The 21,965-nt window shown below is 40.9% G+C and overlaps 1 protein-coding gene and 1 long non-coding RNA gene across 3 annotated transcripts in view; one reads left to right on the top strand and one right to left on the bottom strand.

Annotated features, from left to right (window-relative positions):
- The window catches only part of LOC135172819 (plexin-A4), a 150,334-nt gene that overhangs the window by 81,998 nt on the left and 46,371 nt on the right, over positions 1–21,965 (top strand). The window lies entirely within an intron of this gene.
- LOC135172829 (uncharacterized) lies at positions 9,659–11,725 on the bottom strand. The gene is made up of 4 exons (XR_010301182.1): positions 11,538–11,725; positions 11,029–11,184; positions 10,434–10,510; positions 9,659–10,230 (listed from the first exon to the last, which is right to left on the bottom strand). It is a non-coding gene; the product is annotated as an uncharacterized LOC135172829 (long non-coding RNA).

The raw sequence follows: 21,965 nt of genomic DNA, 5'->3' as shown, positions 1-21,965 counted from the left end.
GGAATTCACAGATACGTTAAATTTCTTGACAATTTTCCGACGAGAATTCATCGCATATTGGTTTGTTTACCTTTATGATTTTTTTTTCAGTAAATTCTGATTTCATTATTCGAATTCAATTCTGAAAACATTAAATCGACACTGATCCTCGATTATTCCTCGTGAAAAGAGGATAGAGGGACACCCGAGGAGTTTATCGTCTCGCCAATGGGTTTCCCATTGAATTATTCATCCACTTTATCCAATATGTGTTTATCGTACAATCGATGATCAAAGTGGGCCCAGGGACTTTCCTACGTACACGAGTGAGATAAAATAAAAGTATAAAGCCTTCTCCCCAGTGATCCCAGGCAATCGGCGCGACTCGCAGACACGGTCTGCTGAGTATGTGGAATGTCCAAACATCCGTAACCCGATATCATATAATGCCAACGAGGCGAGAGAATTATAGGAATCTAAGAATTATATTGATCAGTATCGAGTGTCGACGTTACTCCATCCTTTCAACTATCAGTTAGTCTCTTAGATTGTATGACTTATGGCGTAATATGATAATTAATATCTTTAATTTGCATCGATGCAGAGAGCGAACAAGTTATTCGATACTTTGGGAAAATGTTTCACTTGATGTTTCCCCCAGTCACGACAAAATTAATGATTCTGCACAATTATCGAAAATTATGGAAATTTTGGGACCGAATCCCTCGACTGCTTGATCTTCCAAATTTTAATGCCAAAGTTACCTGAAATGTCTGCACATGTGTTCATAAATGAATCGATTCATTTCTTAAATATTTCCATAATTTTCGGAGTTTCTGGAAAATTTTCAGTCTCGGCATTGAAAATTTTATTGCGTGACAGGCAAGTTTTTCCCGTTGATATGAAATTTTCACCGGAATTCGCGACCATGTTGTCGGAAATCTCCAGAAATTTTACTTTGACAGCTCAGGAATTTTTCATTCGTCGGTGAATTGGGATTTTTTTTCCCCATAGCCACGAGAATTTCTCTAAAGAATTTCCACCCCTCTATTTTATTCAAGACTCCCTGAAACTTAATCTCGCAAATTGATATTAAGATTTAAATACCTCTTGTGCATCTTAAACTGACCTACGTCAGAGTGCAAACCAGCCGATAACTGGAGGTTGGCGTCGACGGCAAGGGCGCCGTGGATATCGACCCGACCATTACATTGGCGCGGTGAGTTTGAGCCCCTCGTACCCATTCCCAACGATATCCAACTACCTCTCCCCCGTCTCACTCCTCGTTGCAACTATTCCCCAACAACTTCTCAAAGTGGACTTGCCACAGGACTCCAGCAGTCCCCTTCAGTTTCCAATATAAATCCCACCCATCCACCCTCCTACTCACCACTCCAAACTGAATTTCAAGGGTGATCCTGTCTATAACATTTATACTCGAGAATAAAAAAAAAATAATAGCAGCCAAGCGCCCTTCGTTTTCTCTCTGTAAATACGAATTCACGTGTACCAGGGGCACCATCAAAACTCAAAGCCCCTCTCTTCTTTCGGTTCGTAATCCCAAACCCCCACGGATCAAAGTTTTCGTTTACACGCGGCAAGGACACGAATTTTATGTGTACACACGTTTTCTTGTACCAGTGATGGTAATGGCGATGGTATCAGTGTGGAATACATACGGGGGTACGTCATGAGAGAGTACGATTCCTGTCGGCGATTCGTTCGTTGCCACCCCCAATGTTCGCATACGCCCCCGGAGTCCTCCGAAAAACAAATCCGAAACCCGTTGGTCACCATTATCGTTTTAGAGGTTTTTTACGGCAACGAATTGGAAAATCCTTCCATTATTTCACCCGTGTCAGCAGCTACAGATGAATTTTCAATATTTTCAGGCGAGTGTGAGGGTTATGCATAATTGTTTGTGATGGATTGTTTACCGTGTCATTCGTAGTTTTATGGATATTCCATTTTATTTATTCGACTTCAGTGAAAATTGTACGATAAACCCATTCATTCTCAATCCTCCAATTTGCCCATTAAAATCTGCAAGATAATTTCGCACGTAATTTAGATTACATTTTCCCCGGAATAATCATTTATTCAAACATTCAAACCCATTATACTGATCTGCCTCTCTATCTCCTCATCTGGACTATTTTCGCGTATAGAAGTTTTGCGGGAAATTTCGTGGATTTTAGTGAGCTCCGAAGACTCTTGAATAATAAAAATTAACACTGAGTAATGTTAATAATTCAAGTCCCATTAGACGGCTTAAAATCCCACTTATTCCCAGACATCGTGATCGACTTTTTCCAAGAATCAACCTTCTGAAAATCCAATCGATTCTCTCATTTATCATGACAAGCATGGAACCCGCAAATATCAGTCTGCATTAGGCATGAAAAATAACTCGATATGACCCGCGCATTACTCACCGACCCAATTCACTTCAGACACGCGATATTCACGCCAAAGTGGCTTCATTCAAGAAATCAATCAAAGGAAAAAAGGGGGAATTGTGGGAATTAAGAACATTGAGGTACTTAATTGGACATTTTTTGACGAAACCCTTCACAATTCTCCACACAGATAAATACAAATACCAATGGGTTGGATAAAATCTAGAGTAAAATTTTCCTAAAATATAATTTTAAGAAATTATTTCAAAGTAATAATAGTCATTTCAACTGGGAAAACCTGAAATTTTCAAGCTCGCTGGGATTATCTGAAATTTAACCATCTTCATTGATAAATCAGTGGATTCCTCAGATACTCAAGTCATTCTGAATTTTTAACCTATTGAAGTGCATGTGATGTTCAATTTTCCCAATGGATTTTGACGTTAAAATTTTCAATGAGAACTAAATTCAAACTCGCAACATTAAAAATTCTCATTTTACATTTTAGATTTCCTATAATACGTATATTTCAATAGTTTCCCCAACTTTTAAATATGTCTCTCGTCTAAAGTCGATTTTTTCATATTATTCTTGATATTAACTATTTAACAAGGTATTAATCGTTCAACCTAAAAATTTGATGACGTCCCAAAAATGTATTTTTACCCATTTACAACATTGCAAAAGTTTCAGCATCTGCAGGTGACGGAGGAAATATTAACGTTAAAGTACTCCCTATTTCCGTTCCATTGTTTATCAAATTAAACTCCATGAACCCCCGGGGAAAATTCATAATGAAAGAGAAACGAAAAAAAATGTCTCGGAATGCGAAACATCCACGGGATAACAGCGACTCCCGGGGATAAATAGAGAGTGAGTATTCCACGCACGCTAGTAGTGAGGGGATAGTTTTGGTAAGGCACGCAGAGGGCCAACAGATTGGTCGTTGTTTCCAAGTAACGCTTTACCCTGCAAACTTCACGAGACACTGAAGTAGAAACTCTCGGGAGATGGGTGCGGTAGGGATGGTAAGAAGTGGGGGGTTGGAGGGAGGGAGGGGTTGGAGGCCCCCGGTGAAAACGTATTTTACGTTCAAGAAGGGTAATTTAGACTCCCGGGGGTATCCATAGCATCCACGAAATGACCTCAAAGCGTCGCTTCAGTGCCTCATTCTCAGAGATACGTTGTTACCATAAAATTTACGTACAAAACTCTCAACACATCCATTCTTCATACGTAACTGAGGGATTGTTGGAGTTACGAACTTGTAACAATACGATAGAACAGAGAAGATTGGAACTGAAAACTTTTCCGTGTTGTAGTTGCGGTAATGAGTCAAATGTCACATTATCGATAACCCGAGCATTGATTTTCATCAACATCACCCCATTGCAAATCGATATTCATTATCTCTTTAAAATACTCCCTCACCATTTTCCTCCATTCACATTCTCATCCACTCCCCACCTATTTATCATGATACGATGAAAACCAAACGCCAAAGATCCAAATTCAAAGACCATCGTCACCCACACCCCCAAATTTCCCTTTTAAATCCCGAAAAAATCCTCTCAACTCATGCGGGCATCGACTCTCCCCATTACTCCCACCGATGAGGAAGTATCCCCCAAAAAGACTGTCCTCTCACCCCCAGCCCACTCTACCAAGGAAGTTCACGTCGATCGGTCCTCCTCCACTCCAAAAAGACTCGAGGAACCAGTCTAAAAAAAAAACAGCCCTTCTCCCTCCTCCCCCTCATCCTCCGCGCATACACAAGGGAAAAGAACTCGACAGTGGGGGAGTAGTAACAGCCGGTGGAGTCGGACGTAGTCGGACGTCATCGGGCGTCGACGTGGGACCTGCCCCGCGCGCATACGGCGCCACAGAGCTACGCACTATTGATTCACATTCGTGGGGGGGGGGGGGTGGTACTGAGGGAGAATGGGTGGTGTGAGAGTAAGAGAGAATGTGAATCAAGGAGGTAAAAGAGAGTAGGGATGAAGAAGGGTGGCAAGAGAGATAGAATATTGGTACAAAATCAGGGGCTGTACGGGTGGGGAAGAGTCGGCGGGGGGGTTGGGGGTGGAGAGAGGGCGCCACTGAGCCCCCAAGAGACTGGCTAAGCCGCCCATGCCCAGCGTCTACCCCCAGAATAAGAGACCGTGTGGCGCAAGGGGATGGAGGGGGGGTGAGGGATGCGTGTGTGTCGAAGATATATGTTTGGGCTGTTTCAACCCTCTTCTTCATCGAATCAAATTCCCATTCCACTTACACTTACACCGCTTTTATAAGCTAATACCGGTAGAAATGGGCTTTTCAGTGCGAAACGAATGTTTTGTACGAATACAGCATAAATATAACGGGATGATGGGCATCCAGTTGCTCGAGTGGTTGTGGCTCTTGTACCGGTGGAAGTCAGTCGCGAGTTACCCATGGTTACCGGCAAAGCGTATCTCCCAGTGTCTCTATCTTGTAACGAGGGCTTTACAGGGTAATGCTGTTGGGGATGCACGCCTGCGCGGCTGGGGGTTGACCTCGGTGTTTGGGGGTAGTGAACGGAATGAGGGATCGGGGATCTTGGGCTTTCCGGGGGTGGGTAGAGGGAAAGAATTCAGGAGGGGAGGATTTTTGAGGAGTTGTTAATTGCGTAAGTGTTTTAATGGGAATTGCTGGGCGAGAAGAAAATGGGGAGAAGAATCGCCGATCCGGTAATGTAACTGTGGTGGGCACTCAAGTTTTCCACGCGTTTCGGGGAATAAGAGCGTAATGAATGGCGAATTTCTACCCATTTTCCCGGAAATGTGCGGATGCAGGGATAATTTGGGGTAAAATTAGAAAATTTATTCTGGATTTTGAAAAAATTATAGCGGTGAAGATCAATATTAGTTCACAATAAGAAATTCACGTTTTGTTAGACTTCCGATTTATTTTATTTATGGCATCAACATTAATATTTTATATAAAAATTGCTATTTGGGAGCAAACATGGAAAAATCAATAGTCCTGCTATTTGCCACCGAAAAAAATCCTCTCACTCGATTGATTTTATTCCGTCATTGACCTCTTCCTTTCCGCCTCATTTAATTTCCCTTCAACACACCTCACTCCAAAGATAATTACCCCTGAGTGATCAACAACAGTGGAAAAAAATCTAAAAAATCGTTATTCAACAAGAATTTAGGGAATTCACCTCACCCAAAATTTACATATTAATTGTTCATATTATGAACATGAAAAATATTCATATCTTCCCTAAAATGCCTGACTATTCGTTGATTTATTTGTAATTTGGTGCATCCACTGATGTATGGAATCGTCAAATCCATTCACCATTAGGTGAAATCCAATTTTTCGTTTATTCAAGACTGCACCTGCAGTACCAAATGGCCGGTGAGGTAACATCGATGTATAGAGTTAGGGAGTGAATGCAATGCGGCTGTTTCAACGGGTGTATGTCCTCCCTCTTCCCCACCCCTGACATGTCGAGTTGAGGGGAGTTGTGGGGCCGGAGGGGCGGTAGGGGTGGAGGAGGAGGATTTGTTGGGTGTATGCCGGCTTTCGATCAACGACCGAAAAGAGAGTTTCGACGTCGACGTAGACTTGCCCCGAGGGGCAAGTGGATGAGCTGGTATGGGTGTACATGATGCTTCAATGTGTGTTGGACATTGAAATGAATAGGGAGTGGACTGGTTCGAGATTCTCCCCCTCGTCTGGTGTTCGGGCTTTTTCGTTCTGGACACAACGACTGGACTCCCTCAAGCAGCGTTTTAATAATGTCTGGCACACTGCCCTGCTAATGTCCTCGGGCCTTATCTTTCCCTTTCGTTACATTCTACATTCTCATCCCCCTCATTGTTTACTCGCATATTAAATTCTTACTCGTATTTTGAATCTATTTTCGTTCCATTCGGGGGTGACTGGCATTTTATTATTGGTAATGATTTTTTTTCTACTCAGGCATTCAATGCAGACAGTTTATCCTGCTATAAAAGAACATGACAAACATACTAATGTGTTTACAAAGTTATTCCTAATTCGATTGTAATTATGTAGCCGATGTACAGGGGTCATGTATTCCTCGATATTTATGACAACATTTTTCTCTAATTTTTTTCATTAATCCTTTTTAATAATCTTTATTTATTTTTCTGTTTCAGGTAAGAGCCAGAATTTTGTGATATAATTATCTTGATTACTCCGAACACCTGTGGTAACGTATTCACAATTGAAATTGAAAAGATTAGGGGAGAGGAAATGTTTCTTTATATCAATTTCCGTGGTAGATTGATTTCTCAAAAAATTCGAACAAGGGTAGAAAAGCCGGACGAATAAAATTTATCAGACATCAGAATTAAAACCAGCGATCGTACACTAATTTTTACTAAATTTCGAGAGGGAAATGAGGGAACGATATCTCATGATAAAATTTTCTAGAACAGGAGGATAGATTTGTCAGAAAAAATTTTTTCCTACACTTCGAAACATGGGGGATCACGAGAAACATGAAGGGAAAAATGTTGAACACAATTGCACCCCAGATTTTCACCTCCGGCTTTTCAACCCCTTCGATTACCCTCGAATTTAGTAATCGTTCCATTTTCCTTCACTGAATTTCTGGCACTGTGCCCCGGCATCATGTCCTCACCACTGATTTCTCTCTCATTCTGACTTTCTCGTGTTTACCAGTGGAGTAGAGGTTGGGTTTTCTTGAAGATTGATTTAGGGCAACGTACATCCGCCACCACCGGTTGAACCTTTTTGCCTCTTCCCCTCCTGTCCCCTCCCAGCATACCCTGCCAAAAGCCCAGCTGATCGCACCCTCTCCTCCCCCACGATCCTTAACGTTTCATTTACCCTTGAGACATATCCTCAGACTCCATTTCCCCCCTTGCTTATCTCGACCATGTTTATTACTCCAATTTTTCATAGGCTCGCATGTGTCAGGAATCACCGAAATAAATAAAGCCCGCGTCCCTGTACATCTCTTTCCTAGGATTTTTTTTTTCTACTTCCCCCTCGTTTTCTCTTACATTGTCCCATCCTCACTTGCAATTTCAGGCACGCGCGCCTTCCCTGTATCATTCACGAAAACTTTTCTCTGTTCCTTGAAGCTGTTGAGAATCCCTCGGGAGATTATCCGCCGGCAAGTGTACTACGGTTGAAAAGAAAGAAAAATCGAAAATACAGACGAGAAGAAATTTTGAAAATTAAATAAAGGGGTAAATTGGAATATTGTTGAGGAAGGAATGTAGAAATGATACGGAGGGGCAAAAATCTGAAACAATTCTTGTGACAGCTCACGTACAGGGATCAGGAAAAATTGAAATTCGATGGACAGTTGACTAGGGGGATGTAAAAGGGCATAATGAAAGTCGGGTAAAATGGATAGTGAAGGAAAACTGAGCACTGATTCCACATGGAGAAGAACGATTCAGTTGAAATAAATGAAAATATTCAGTTCATGTTTTCTACTTGTTCCCAAACAAAGGATTTAATTATGAAAAATACAAAATCAGTTATTGTTATGTAGGAATTTGCCTCCATTCAAAGACATAATTTATTCCTTTCAAAATTTTCCACTGTAGAATTTACGTTTCTCCCACGACTTTTTTTTCTAAAAAAACCCCTCTGACATAAAGGGTCTGGAAAATTTGTTGTGAAGGGCAGAACAAGCTCCGCGAGAAAGAGAGCGAGGATGAAAAGTAATTTGGGAAACGTCAGACGCGTCATTCCTTTCGACAGGCCATGGCTCCCGCAGTTTGCGGCCTTAATTGGCCTACAACCCCTGCCTACCATCTGAGCGCAAACCTCTCTCCCCGTTTGCCCTCATATTTTCCACCACTACTGCCGGGTTTTATTGCGAGAAATGATCATCCCCTGGGTTCCATCCGGCGATGAAGTCCTTGTCTGCATTCTTACAGATTCATGGAGAATAGAGAGGGCTTCCGTAGTCGATAAATCGAAACGGTGTGGGTGCAGGGAGGAAAAAAGTCAAAATAAAGTGCTCCTAAATAAAATTCTTCTCTCCGGTGGGTGCAAAGCACACATTTCCCTCCTGCGAGGCGATGAAAAATGATGAAAAATGTGATTCTAACAACAGGAGGTAGAATAAAATATTTTTACCGACGTGCTAATCATTTCCGTAATTATGCAGTAATTTCCCACGTCAACATGGCCTCTTAATTTTACCTCCAGACACATTTGAAATATTCTGTCTTCCACGGAATAATCAATCGATTTACGACTAAATAAATTGAATTCTCCAATTTTCAATTGAATGTCCGGATATTTTCTTGGAAATACCGCTGTATAAACATTTTCGGCACTTGGTCCAGAAAATTCAGCCAAAAATCTACAACCGCATACAGCATACTCCCCTCAAATCTGTAGATAACACTTGGATTCCCTCCACCCTCCCCCATATTGCCCCCACAATTCCCCATCCGTCATCACGATGTCCCATCGTTCACGATTAACTAGGGAATTGTCAGAATTTATTCACAGCCCTCTCAGATACTCCATTCCCACATTTTTCTCCTCCCCTGTCCCCCCACATACTTTTTTTCCCCCCTTAATAATGAATGGAATTTTTTCCAGATATTAACGAGAACCCTCTGCATATTTTTAATGAAATTTTACCTCGTAATTATGTTCACTCGGTGTCGGAGGAGTAAAAAAAAAATCTGGAATCCGTTGTCTCTCGGAGAGCAAAAATGAGAGGGGGGGGAGGGTTTGAGGGGGAGAAAAATGAGTTTCAAATGAGACAACGCGCGGAAGTGGATCGATGTGGGGACAGGGCGGGTGGAGGTGGGTGGAGATTCCATCGCGCATTTTCGACATTTGAAGGGGGAAAGGGAGGAAAGTGAGGTGGTGAGAAGTGGAGAAAGAATGGGGTGTAAGGGTTTTCTGAAGCGCTAGGAGAATCGTCCGGATAGCTCCCGGAATTCCGGCTCGATTTTCCGCATGAGTATGCTGCACGCGGCTGCGCGCATGTTTTGCTTTTTATATATATATATTTTTTTTCAAAACATTTTATTTTCTCTCATTTCATCCATCGGGCAATCCAAATGAACGATATAACACGGAGCGTATCATCCCCTTAGTCCCACGTATTTTTCTATCTGGTGGATGGTTAAACGATTTCACCGGAGATCACTAGAGCCCCTGCCTCCACAACCGCCCTTCATATCAATGGTTACTGCAGTGTATATCCGGGCAATCGTCAATCCAGCCGCAATTCCGAAATGCCCCAGGTGCAGAGGATAATATCAGCGTTCGTATATTTTTTAGTATTGCTGGTGATTCTTTTTTTATGATTTTTTTCTTTGGTACATGGGTTACGACTGGATGTAGCTAACGATTTATGGATTTTAAGGAAGGACGAGGATATAGATGAGTGTATTGGCTAGTGGGATGTTGCTTTACAGCATTTAGAATTTCATTCAAGACATCCTGACGTACTTCATATTTTTTGTTACATCATCTATAAATTTCTATTGTTGGAGCTCTATGCGTTCAGCGAAATAAAGAGAATAAATAAATATGTGGTGAATGAGGATGGTACTCTGCTCTAGTTCAGATCCATTTGACGGACGTAATTTATCAGATATTCCTCGAAATTATATTTTCAGAGCATTGAAATTTTCAACAGCCTCTGCTCTACGATTTTTTCCAATACTCGTATTAAAATTGAAAAAAAATTTCCTTCACCATTATATTATAATTGACTATCTTTTAGCTAATATTATCTTGAGCCGTCTTGTGCGGTCTATTTCCATTCAATTTGTCCTAGACTGCTGAAGGATAGCTGGCCTCATTAAAAAAAATTAGTTTCTTCGTTCTCCCTCGATTCCTTCAATAAGAGAAAAGCCATTTCTAAATGAGAAAATTTATTAAAATTTTTCAAATAAAAAATGGGAAAGTCCAATGCCTTCTATTCCAGAATATATATTCCTCGTGAATGCATTTTTTGTCTTATCACGCCATTTCGAACTCATACTTTATCAAAATTATCTAAACACAGTCGAGGCAATTTAAGACGTCAAATTTACTCACCGCTGTTTTTATGAACAGTGGCATAACATATTTCACCGTTTCCAAACTGTATTCTCCAACACCATTCCCGTCATCAACTGAAAAAACAATTAATTAATTCCATTTCTTTTTCATCCTCAACATGAATGGAATAAAAATCAAAGCCCATGAATAATAGAATGGATTCACCTGAAGCAAAAGTCTATATGAGTAGAATACTGGTCAGTTTTAAATAAAGCAAAATGATAACAAAAAAAAAATGCATCAACTTCCCCGGAAATCCATTATCGCCGCCTGAATAAAACATGAAAAAGCAAAAATTTCTTCGGCCAATACACCTGCATCACAGTAAATATTCTAGCCGGCAAGGACAATGAATGCGCATGCGATAACAAAAAGCCCTGATAACAGTAGTTCCGTAATTTGCTCTAATTTTCAAACCCTACGGGCAGTTGTTAACAACGAGTGGGGTAAATTCACCCTAGATGCTAATGCCCCGGCAAGCCACCAAGTTCAAGTTATAAAATTAAGACGCAAATTGCGAGGTAATTTTTCGTCAGAGTGAACACCGCCATTTATGAGCTCGCACTGAACAATTCGTATTTACATTACTTACTTTTATTTTTAGTAACTCGTGCAAATAAGGGTTAACATTGGCAACTGCCGTCTGTACAGTGGGGTTTGATGTTTTTTTTGTACACGTACAGGCACCAGTCAGTGCAGTGTTCATCCTGGTTGCATGTTGTATTAAGGTCGGAGAAGTTTAATGCAGCTGAAAAACAAAAGATCGAGGATTGATTTGATTATTTGCCCTCTCTGCCTTTCAATCCGTGAAAATGCACCGTTCGACATATGAAAAAAATTATTCTGCATGAAGTACATCAGGATTTGATACTAAATTGATAGTCGTACAGCCACGAGAATGATTTATTTGAATTACATAAATAGATGTGCTTGGGTTGAGGTAATGAAACGTTAAACTATCAACGAACGATCGTCCTCGCGTTAAAAATATTTCTTTACTTAAATTAAATACGTTTTACGTCGCTTGTGCGACTGGAAATAATCATTATTCATTTTTAAAACCCTTACGACTTAATTTCCATTAAATGTAAATTGAATTACTTGAACCAGAATTCATCCACGTCACAGTGCATAGAATCACAATTAAAATTATGAGCGACTGCATTATTCCGGAAAATGATCTATGCACTCAGTAAAGTAATGAAAATAAATTTTTCTCCGAGGGGAAGTCACTTTCAATAAGTCTACTAGTTACTTCTCGCCACGTACTTTAGAACTGAATATATGTTCGCCTTAGCCTAGTGAAACCACCGCGTACTGTCGTCCCCACCAATTACAAAGCATATGAGCGACGAATAAATGAACCTCCCACAGGGAAAAACACTATACGCAGGAAATATGTCAGGGCACTGAATAAATAAGATAACGCCAATATTTGTAAAACACGGAAAACAGGTCCTTCGTACAGATTCAACAACAACGGCTATATTTTCGTTAATTATAAAAATGGCCAAGGGCGAAATTGTTGCTGGCATCGATCAATTTAAACTTCTATTAATTCAAGAGCAATCAATTTCATTCCACAACGTAATTATTATTGGAGAAAGTTTACCGACCAAGTGGTTTTAATTTAAGCTGATTAACAAAGCACAAGCTGAACAATATGAAATTAATTGATCTCGTCAAGAAAAAAAATCAAGTAGCCGCCAATACCACTACCAACCCCCAAAATATCCACTAGAAACTTAGAAATACTGCAAACGATCATCTCGCAATAATTCCTCTGTATTCAATCACTCAGACCTGCCATCAATCCCCGCAAACAATTCGCAAAAACTAATTAAACTCCAGATGGAATGATTTCTCAATAATTTATCACTCAATGAAATCTCCATTCAATCAAACCCCTCCGCCGCTCGAATAAATCCCCGGTTTCCAAAAAAAAATCGATCATCCATTGACGATTCGTTACCTAAAACAGAACCGATTTACAGTCTCCTCCGCAAGGGAATAAACCTGGCTTCCGAATTTGATTAAAAAAAATCTGGAAAAATCCCAACCAGTTGAACAATTGGTGCGTGTCGAGTCTCGCGCACAGCAACTTTTCTCCCGTAACCCACGCACCCAACCCCCTTCCTCTGCTTCGTGGGGTCCCCTTCCCCAAAGATTTCAACCATGTGGGATCATGCAAGAGGGAGAGAGCAGCGCGAGTGAGTGATTGGCACTGGGCTATCCCATTTTCGTGTATTCGATCGTAGCCGATTGGAAATTGAGGGATAAACCTGAGAATATATTGCACCATACGGTGACCTCGCGCACTCCGAAACCCATTAAATCCTTGGACGATATGGTTGTTTTTTTTTTCCCCCACCAAATAGGTGGAGTAAAATTTCATCCTTTTTTGTTACCATACTCGATTTGGCACAACGGCCAAACGAAATTGACCGTTGATTGGAAGATTTCATGGGGCTTGGATGGAAACCTTGTAACGTTCGATTAATTATTATTGTCCACCTGCAGTTTATACTACTCACTGCTGTACTCCAACCAGAATTGTTTTCCCCGTTTTATGGAGTTATGAGTGGTTTTTATGTTAATGTCATTTTTATCACGTTGAAATCCGAGAATATAAAAAATTGAAAACCATTATTTCGTGGTTTTATGGTAGAAACGAAGACCTCGTTTTTCGCTCAGATATTTCATGGAGTTTTTCATCACAATTTTTTACTCGACGGGGCAAAGTGTTTCACTCTGGATTATCGGATAAAAAAAATGAAATCCGTCATGGGGATACGGCAATTCTAAAATTCTCAGTTACAGTCGATGAAGAATTACAAATACAGGAAATATGGGAGTGTCACAATGTAGCATGAAGTTCCAGTTATTTCCCTATTTTTCATTCTCACTCCTCGTTACTGTAATGGCTCGTCATGATAATTACTTATGCCAGGGAAATCCACACAGTTTGTATTATTCATTGGGGTTGTGCGGATACAGCGAATAATGCATAAGATTGAAATTGGATAGTCGACGCGTGGTTTTGACACTTGACGGACTGCTGGAACACAATTAATCTAATTTTTTCGAATGTTTTTCACACATCTCTTTCATTATGCGCGTGTTTGACCGGAAAACTCTCTGCGATGTCATTTAACCAAGAAAATGAGGAATTAACGATTAAATCATTATAATCTCCATCGCTGGAATAACGATTTCAAACAATAATTTATTTAAAAAACAATGAATATTTAATTTTCAAAGGCTAACACTTTGGCTAACAGAACGAATGGCACTTTAAGCCTCAGGGAAAGTCAAATTATCTCTCCATTTTTAATTTTCACTCCTCGTTACTTTAATTACTCGTCATGATAATTACTTATGCTAGGGAAATCCGCACGGAGTATATTATTCAGGGCTGCGCCAAAAGAGGAGTAACACTGTGAGAAAGGAGGAGTTGTCGATCGAATCAACGGGAATGAGTCCCGGGAGAGTAGAACGAGGGAGAGAGAAAGTTTGCTCTCTCTCTATTTTTTTTTCTCTTTCTTCATCTTTTCCTCCCTCCGGCGTCACTTCCTTGCAGTGTATGCCAGGCCCGTCGACAGTCCTGGGCGACCCGACTCATCGGGGTGAGTGAACTTATACCGCCCGCGGGGGATGAAGAATCGAGGATACCGTTGGCTCTACCATTTTCCCCTCACGATTCCAATAACCCAGAATAATTCGTCAAAACATGATTATTATTTTTTAATGTGGTTCAGAGGATAAATCTTGACGACAGTTACTCCATCATTTTGTTGTAATCTGTTGTGGATCAAGTCGGTGGTGAGATGGGTAGGGATCGTCGGATTAACGATAGATTGCTGAACTCATGGTGCAAGGAGCGATATTTCTATTGAAAATATGATGGTGAGGGGGAGTGAAAAATGCGATAAACCGTGCAGAAAGTGTTAATGACTACTCCATGTCATAATCACTAGGGATAAGGTTTTTTTTTGTACTGGAAAAATGACGATGTTTCTAAAAATCAAAAGTCCACGTTAGCCAAAAAAGTTGATAACTGCAAAATTATCTTAAATTAAGACTCGACTCTTTATGACGTAATAAATCATTAAACTCCCCAAGACAATTTCTCTTCTATAATTTTTTTTTCTATTTTTCTTGTGCCCACGTTTCAATGCAATTCTCGGAAATAATGAACTGTAACAAATGCCAGAATATAACGTCACAAAAAAAAAGGGGAAAAAATTTCCCGTCAAAGTACTTCCTCCTTAATTAGTTCTAGCGATAAGCAAACATGCAATTAGTTTTTTAGACGTCTGAGGAATTATTTCCTCAAGACAAGCGGACTTTTCAGATTAGAATATCGTGAGTTCTCAGCTACTGTTGGTGCATTTTCCCTCTTGTCTCGAACTTTTGATTCTCAAAATTAGCATGTGACACGTCGATAAAAATTAAGTTAATGAGATTCCGTGTTTTCCATTGACAAGTATTGGTATTCACACACCTCTTCTGCTTACATACTCTCAATTCTCAATAAGCCCCAAAACCCCTTTGACATCCACCCTTCAGTATCCTATCTCGTATAGCACGCTTTGACGCTCTATTCCTGATGCGTTGAAACTGTAATTTACCTCCGAAAAGCCAACGTGATACGAGCCATTGGCCCCCGACTAGAGGCTTTGTCCGTCGTGTATGTGCGAATTCAAACAGTGTGTATCCATGACACTGCACTACTCCTATACCATCCATATGTACGACCACATCAAACACATTCAGAACACAACTAATCACTGGATTTTTTTAGATGAAAAGACAAATATTTGGACTCGGTGGAAAATGTCATTTCGACTGACAACTCCATATACAATTCTCAGAAGAGTTCACAGGGAATTTCATAGGTGGGCTTTTGTTGAATGAATGGCATTCAACAGCATTCATGAATTTTTGGGTTTTCGATGGATTTTTCCTGGAATTTTTTGGTAATTTTATGGTCGTTTTTCTTCCACAAAAAATATTCCTTTCCTTACACGATTAATTGATGATTTCGGTGGACATTATTTATCTATTTATTTACTTATCTTTGAATTTTTATCAAATGGTATAAAATGTGATTATTACCGTGCTCTACATCTCTCCCCCTCCCCTTCTCATTGTTCGTGAACACTCTCTCCGTTAATTTCAGTGTTTAAAAAGCGAAGAATTAATCATAGACCTATCTGCCCTAAAAAATCAACGCAATCAGATGGTCGTTGGAATTACACGGGATTCACAGCTCCGGTGTCGACAAGTTCGGGTGTGAGTTAATTCAGGGTGGAAAAAAAAATATGGAAAGAGGGTTCGGCAACACGGGCAACGAGGGATAAAAGGAAGAGTGGAAAAAGCCATGCGACAGAGGGAGGTAGTGGCAAATATAAAAAAAGGTATGTTAGTAACCCCTAGTTGGGGATGGTGGACGTTAAGCCGGGTTTATAAGCCACGGCCTGTTGTATGAGAGTCTCTTCGTTCAATACCTTATCCCCCAAATGCACCCTCAATCCCTCCCCCTGACCCTCTTTTACGTACCTCACGCCTTATCACCCTCAAATATACAACGTAACATGTATTTTTAATCAGAAGCCCAATTTCTCCACTTCGCAGCTTCATCCCCCGTACGTCTCCTCCCATCCCTTTTTTGGGTATAGAGACATCTTCAGGGACAGCCTTACAGCATCTTCCGGCCCCCTCGGGGATGGGCACAAGAACCTTTCGCCACAGTTGAGAGAAATGGGAGTCAACTCGATATCCCATTCGCAATTTCCCGACACCGACCACAAGCCTCTGACTCCCTCTTGGCCCTCTGCCAAAAATAAATTTTGCCTCAACGTCGTCTCCTCCACTTTCTCGTTTTGTCCTCATTTGTATAACGAGTCCATTTAGCTGATCTTTCACAGATTGTGATCAATTAATTTGGGGAGAATATTGTCAATGAGGGATGAAAACATTTTTAACAAGTTTATTATCACTTTTGGGGGGAAAAAAATTTTCTCAGTGCACAACGTGGAGATATGTCGTCCATTTTTCATAATCTATAAATCATTGTTAATGATAATGAATACTGAATAGAATAGGTGTACTCATTAGTGATTTTTATCGCTGGAATTTCAGTCAGAGGAAAAAAATGTCCTGCGGAAAAATTATATTCGTTGAGTTGATTTCTTGCGGTATTGAATAGATTTATGGGTGGACATAAGAGAACATTATCAGCAAAGGGAGTAATTGGTCGCGTGAGACCTTTATATGTCTTTTAAATGAACACAGTTGTTCTAGAGAGAGTTATATGGGGCTTCGTTTTTATGAGGTGCATATTGTCACACTTATAATTTTCGTGGAACAAATGACAGTCGCAAGATTTAATATGAAGCTACTATTTTCGTACCGGAAACTGTTATTGGCGAGATAAAATAATTTCGAAAGGATAGAGCGGATGGGAAAATGAATATGTGCTGTCAATCTCCCTTGAATTTTCAGGGCTTTCTTTCTAATATCCCATGAATTCCATGGATTTTTTTAGAATTTTCTGATCATTTCGGAATATTATAAACTATTGGAAAAATCTTTCGCAGTGTTAACTTTATAATATTAATATTTTACCCAACTAGTTTTGGGAACAAAATGTGGGCTCCGTTCATATTACTCCTCATTCATGTTTCCCACCGTGATGAACCAATTCCCTAATCTCCTTTCCGAAATAGCTTTTTGTCCGAAAATATTTTCTTTCTCCACTCAACATTTTAATGCTCTCCGAGTAATTCACAAGGGATTATACTCTGTACAATTTCAGGCAAGTTAAATCCGTGTATAACCCACCAGCGTCTTGGTTTATCCCACGTGATGGTGAAATGGAGGATAAAAAACAGAGGAAAAATAAAAAACCATAAAAATAACAAGACGTGCTAGACGTGCGGGTTATGTACCCCTGGGTCATTCTGTTTTATCCCTTTTTCTCTCCCAAGGTTTCTCACTGAAACCATTTGCAGGGCCTGGGCCATTGTTTTGCGCACGCTCTTCTCGTAAAAGGGCTTTTGCAGTGAATGTACACAACCACAACAAATATCTCATTCCGCCGGATGTCGTCCCTTTCCTCTTCGAATTTTATCATTTATTTTTGTATATTCGCCGTTGGCGCTTTTCGTATTCCTCTCTCTCTCTCTCACTCTCTATCGTATGAACCTCAAATCGTGTACACAACCTCGAGCAGGAGTTTCGCTCAGGTCTCAGTGTCCTTTCAACCGGATTTCGTCCTTCCCCCGAGGTGATGAAGCCCTGGTGTACGAGCGCATGCGCCAGCGGGATCCCATCCTCAGAGTCGATAGACAATGCAAGTATCGTCGAGACTATTTCCGTTCTCTCTAACACGAGTGATAGAGTGTCTCGCTGGTCGTCGGTCAACCAACAACCATTTCCAAATACCCCAGTACTGACTTTCCTTCTTATTCTCTCGCTTCAACGTCAGAAAACTCTTTCCCCTCGTCCCCACCCCCGCCCCTTCCTCGCTCAATGGGCACCGAATTCCCCGACGCAAATCGCTTGTGTATACCATTCCCTCCTCCTTCTTTATCCAGGAGGGGATTGCCTTGAGGCAATATCTCTTGGCTGAAAATGCTTTGAATAAAAATTTTACTCCGGATACCGATGAAATTATGCGGAGAATTTATTTCCGAGTTTGGGATTTGAATATCTCAGGTTTTTCGGGTTACTCCGGCTTTCGGAAATGCTTTCTAGTTTGGGTCTGACTACGAACCACTTTATCCACTCGTCCGCAGTATTTCATTGTACCTCGCGTCGGACTGAAGCGCTCATATGCTGCCGTAATAATTTGCTGAATTGTTTGAATGAGAGATTTAACAGTTTTCTGTCAATTTGAAATTCACCCCAAACCTCAGAACCCCCATAATTCTCTCCACTCCGCATATTCTAATTTTTTAGATCCCTCAATTTTGTGAATTATCAACATTGAAAGCACTCTCAAATCCTCAACCCCATCATGAAGACCACGCATCCCCAGAGAGCTCAGAAGTGTTGTTGAAAAAAAAAAAAACGTTGAAAGTCGGTAATGATTTTTTAATGACGACGCACAAATTGAGAGTTTACCCAGTCTTTTACGCGGTAAAGCGAAGGTGCCTGGTTACTTAAATAAAAAAACATCGGGTTGGGGGATGAAAACGTGGAAATCCGTTAACATGGAGCATGTATTAGTTGGCCGTTCATTAAAATTGCAAGACCCGAGAGCGCAGTGAGCGACCCTGTGGCGACAGAGTGGCGTATGGGGGTGCTTTCACTGGGCTGCGAAAGGGGTGGTAAAGGCGGGGGTTAGGGCAGATTATATACAGTAAGTTGAGGGAAAATGAGAGGCAATGAGGGGAGGGAGCTGGAGGTATCTCGTTCCCGGTTCCCTTGAGGAACTTTGTGGAATACAACCGATATACAGACACATGTTATAATGCCCGTAGTAACCCATAGGCAAGTGTACACTTTCGCCAACGAATCATTATGCTAATGAATTACCATCAGGCGTACAAGTTTGAGGAGCGACACTCTTGTTTCAGGTTGCAACGCGTTATAGTCTCACTGGGCATTATCTCATAGAGCAAAATTTAGAGGTCGTGGGCATGCGCCATTTATACCCCTCTCCCGACCTCTTTCCACCTCTCCACCCCCCCTCCTGTGACATTAAATTATTGATTATTTCCACGGGGTGATATGGATAATTGACATCTGATATCGTGGACATTAGTGGGAATTGAGAGTACATTCGATTTTGATGAATGGAATGGCTGGGTAATGGAGGACTTGACTGTGTTTGATATGTTGGCCTTTTCGGGTTGATGATTATCATAATGATAATCATCATTTAGTAGAAATTTTTGGATTTTCAAGGACAGTAGTGGATAATCACTCGTACAATATCAAGTTGAACATTTTAAATTTTTGTATGATCTATTATTGCTATGAAAGTTTTATGGATTTTATTTGGGAATCAGGTAAATTCGGTGGGATTGAATGGAGTGACAATTATCGGGGGTACATACGCGGAGAGAAATTGCGCAAAATTATCGCAGATTCCCAATGGAAAACGCCCCTCTCTCTGAAAGAGCAGATCCCTGTAAATTTAAGACATTCGCCGTTATTTCGAACATTCAGCATTATTCCATTTTCTTCCGTACAAAGACCATTTTCAATAACACAATAGACGCGACAAGTTCCTCGTCCCTTCCCCAAAAGATCGATACCAATATAAAAAGCAAAAAAAACTTAAGAATCGCTTGGAAACCCCTTGAAAAGGTGGGGGTCTGCAGATGGAAGTGAGTATCCCCAAGGACGTGTAGAAGGGAGCCGGAATGGATATAGAGGGTATAAAAGGGAAACATTGTAGGGGACGGGTTGCGAGCAGTTCCGGGAAAATTGCACACACCCGTTGCCACCAGGCTTGGACGACTTCCGACTGGCCCATCGAACCGCGCCCTTCTCTCCCTCCCCCCACCCTTACGGAAAAAATCGAAACGATAAGACTTTGACGTACATCCTCGCACACCTAAAATTGCACGCTAGACTCTTTTCACCTGTTTTTCTTTCCTCCCCAGAGGCTTCCACCAGCTTCCGATACCTCAACCCCAATCTCCATCACTCCTCTCTCGCCGTACATCAGCATTCGATTTTTACAACCTCAACTGTCTCTCTTCCCTATTTTCAAACCGCATTTTCCTCACGATCGCACATACAATATCCCGTGTGTCCTCGTCCACTCAACGTGATACCTGTGAACCCCGTGGTATAACGTTGAGACTTTGAGTAAACGATAGCGCGTGCCAATCTCCTATCCAACTGGCTTTCGGTGGTCAGCAAAAGATTTCACGCTTGCTACATTCAACCGTTTATATAATGGCTATTTTTCGATATAAATGTAAGTCCCCGTGAACAATATTTTTTTCACTGTTTGACAGCCAGTCTATTGCTGGATGATATTTAACGATAAAAATGTTTACTCAGCCTCAGACTCAGCGCTTCATTATTTCTCGATGGAGAAAAACATGTGGTAAATTGAGAAAAACAAATCACTTCAACTTTTGGGAGTGATATTGTGACTTTGACAGAAGAAAACTTTCAGTCCAAGTTCAGTACTACAATATAATACACGCCCTTGATAAAAAATCCTGCATTATTTTGCAAGTTTTCCGACTTGAATTGAAGTTGTTCTGGAACGAATGATAATTTTCTAAATCAGTATCATCGCAATAAAGTTGAAACTTCCGCTCTCCTCCGCAGTAAAATAACTCCTCCAACTAGAGTAGTTTCCGTGTCGTTTCCCCAAAATATATTCCTCATCATAAAAACATTTTCCTATCTGAAAAAGTATTACATCTGAAAGAGCTCCGAAGTACCATTTGGAATGGGATATTTCCCCTGCCGTCGAATGAAACAATTCTCATCATCATTATCCTCTCGGTTCTCCCGATAATCACACTTTTTGTCGCTTGTTTGGGATGAAAAAAAAAACAACAACTTTTCTAGTGTCTGTTTTGTCCACTACCATTTTTTCCTCCTTTTATTTACCCCAAGGTATATGTATCGTTGAAGCGTTTGAGGTGGGTGAAAAAAAGAATAAAGGGGTAGAGTTTGACCAGGTTTTTTTCACCCTCTCCCTCCCTTGTTTTTTACCACCCTTTTTCTCGTCCTACCCGATTCAATGAGGTTTTAGTGGTCGCACTCTGACACGGGACTCTTCACCACTGCCAGTGGCGGCCTCGTTTCCTTCCAATCCGTACACTCATGTCTCGTGCCGCACACCGAGTGGCTTTTCAACCCCCTACCCCTCCTGCACATTTACCCGTTGTCCCTCTTTCACTCTATCGTCCATTTTACCATCCTCAACCCCATGAAACGCCCATGCACAGTTTCACTATTCACTCTTCTCTTTATCCTCTCCTGGGAATTCCCTTCACCCTCACTGCCCCCCCAACCCCTGACGTGGGCACGCGGTTGCGTACACGTTCTCTCTCTGGAACTTTCCGGGACGTTGGTTTATATCGTTAACAGCTCTTCGCACCCATCTCTACTTGAATTCTCATCTGTGTCGTTAACACTGAGCAAGATCGATGGAGTGAGAAAAATTGATTTAGAGGGTTTTATCACCCAGTGTCACATCCTTGAAGGCCATGGCAGGAGTGGGGACATTAAAGTTCGAGGATGCTGGATGTGCTGATGGTGATGGGCTTGGAAGATTCGGTGATTACATTGTCGGAAGTATTTTTTTACGGTGAGCAAATAGTTTTCGGAGGCTGAGGGGAGTAGAATCAAACGTTGGAACGATGATAGGGAAAAACAATTTTGTATCCAGAACCTGAGGATAATTTTCAGTAGAAGATATGTTCGGAGAAGGGTTTTTCGAGAATATTTTGCAAAATAAAATTTGGAATATCTTCTGTTACAGCAAATTGTGTTTATTCTTTTAAATTAAATTCCGAATCTTCTTCCACTAAATTGAGCTTAATA

Source organism: Diachasmimorpha longicaudata, chromosome 2 (genome assembly GCF_034640455.1).
Source record: "Diachasmimorpha longicaudata isolate KC_UGA_2023 chromosome 2, iyDiaLong2, whole genome shotgun sequence".
Lineage (NCBI taxonomy): Eukaryota > Metazoa > Arthropoda > Insecta > Hymenoptera > Braconidae > Diachasmimorpha > Diachasmimorpha longicaudata.
The sequence above is the reverse complement of the archived record's forward strand: the minus strand, read 5'-3'. Positions and strand labels throughout refer to the sequence as shown.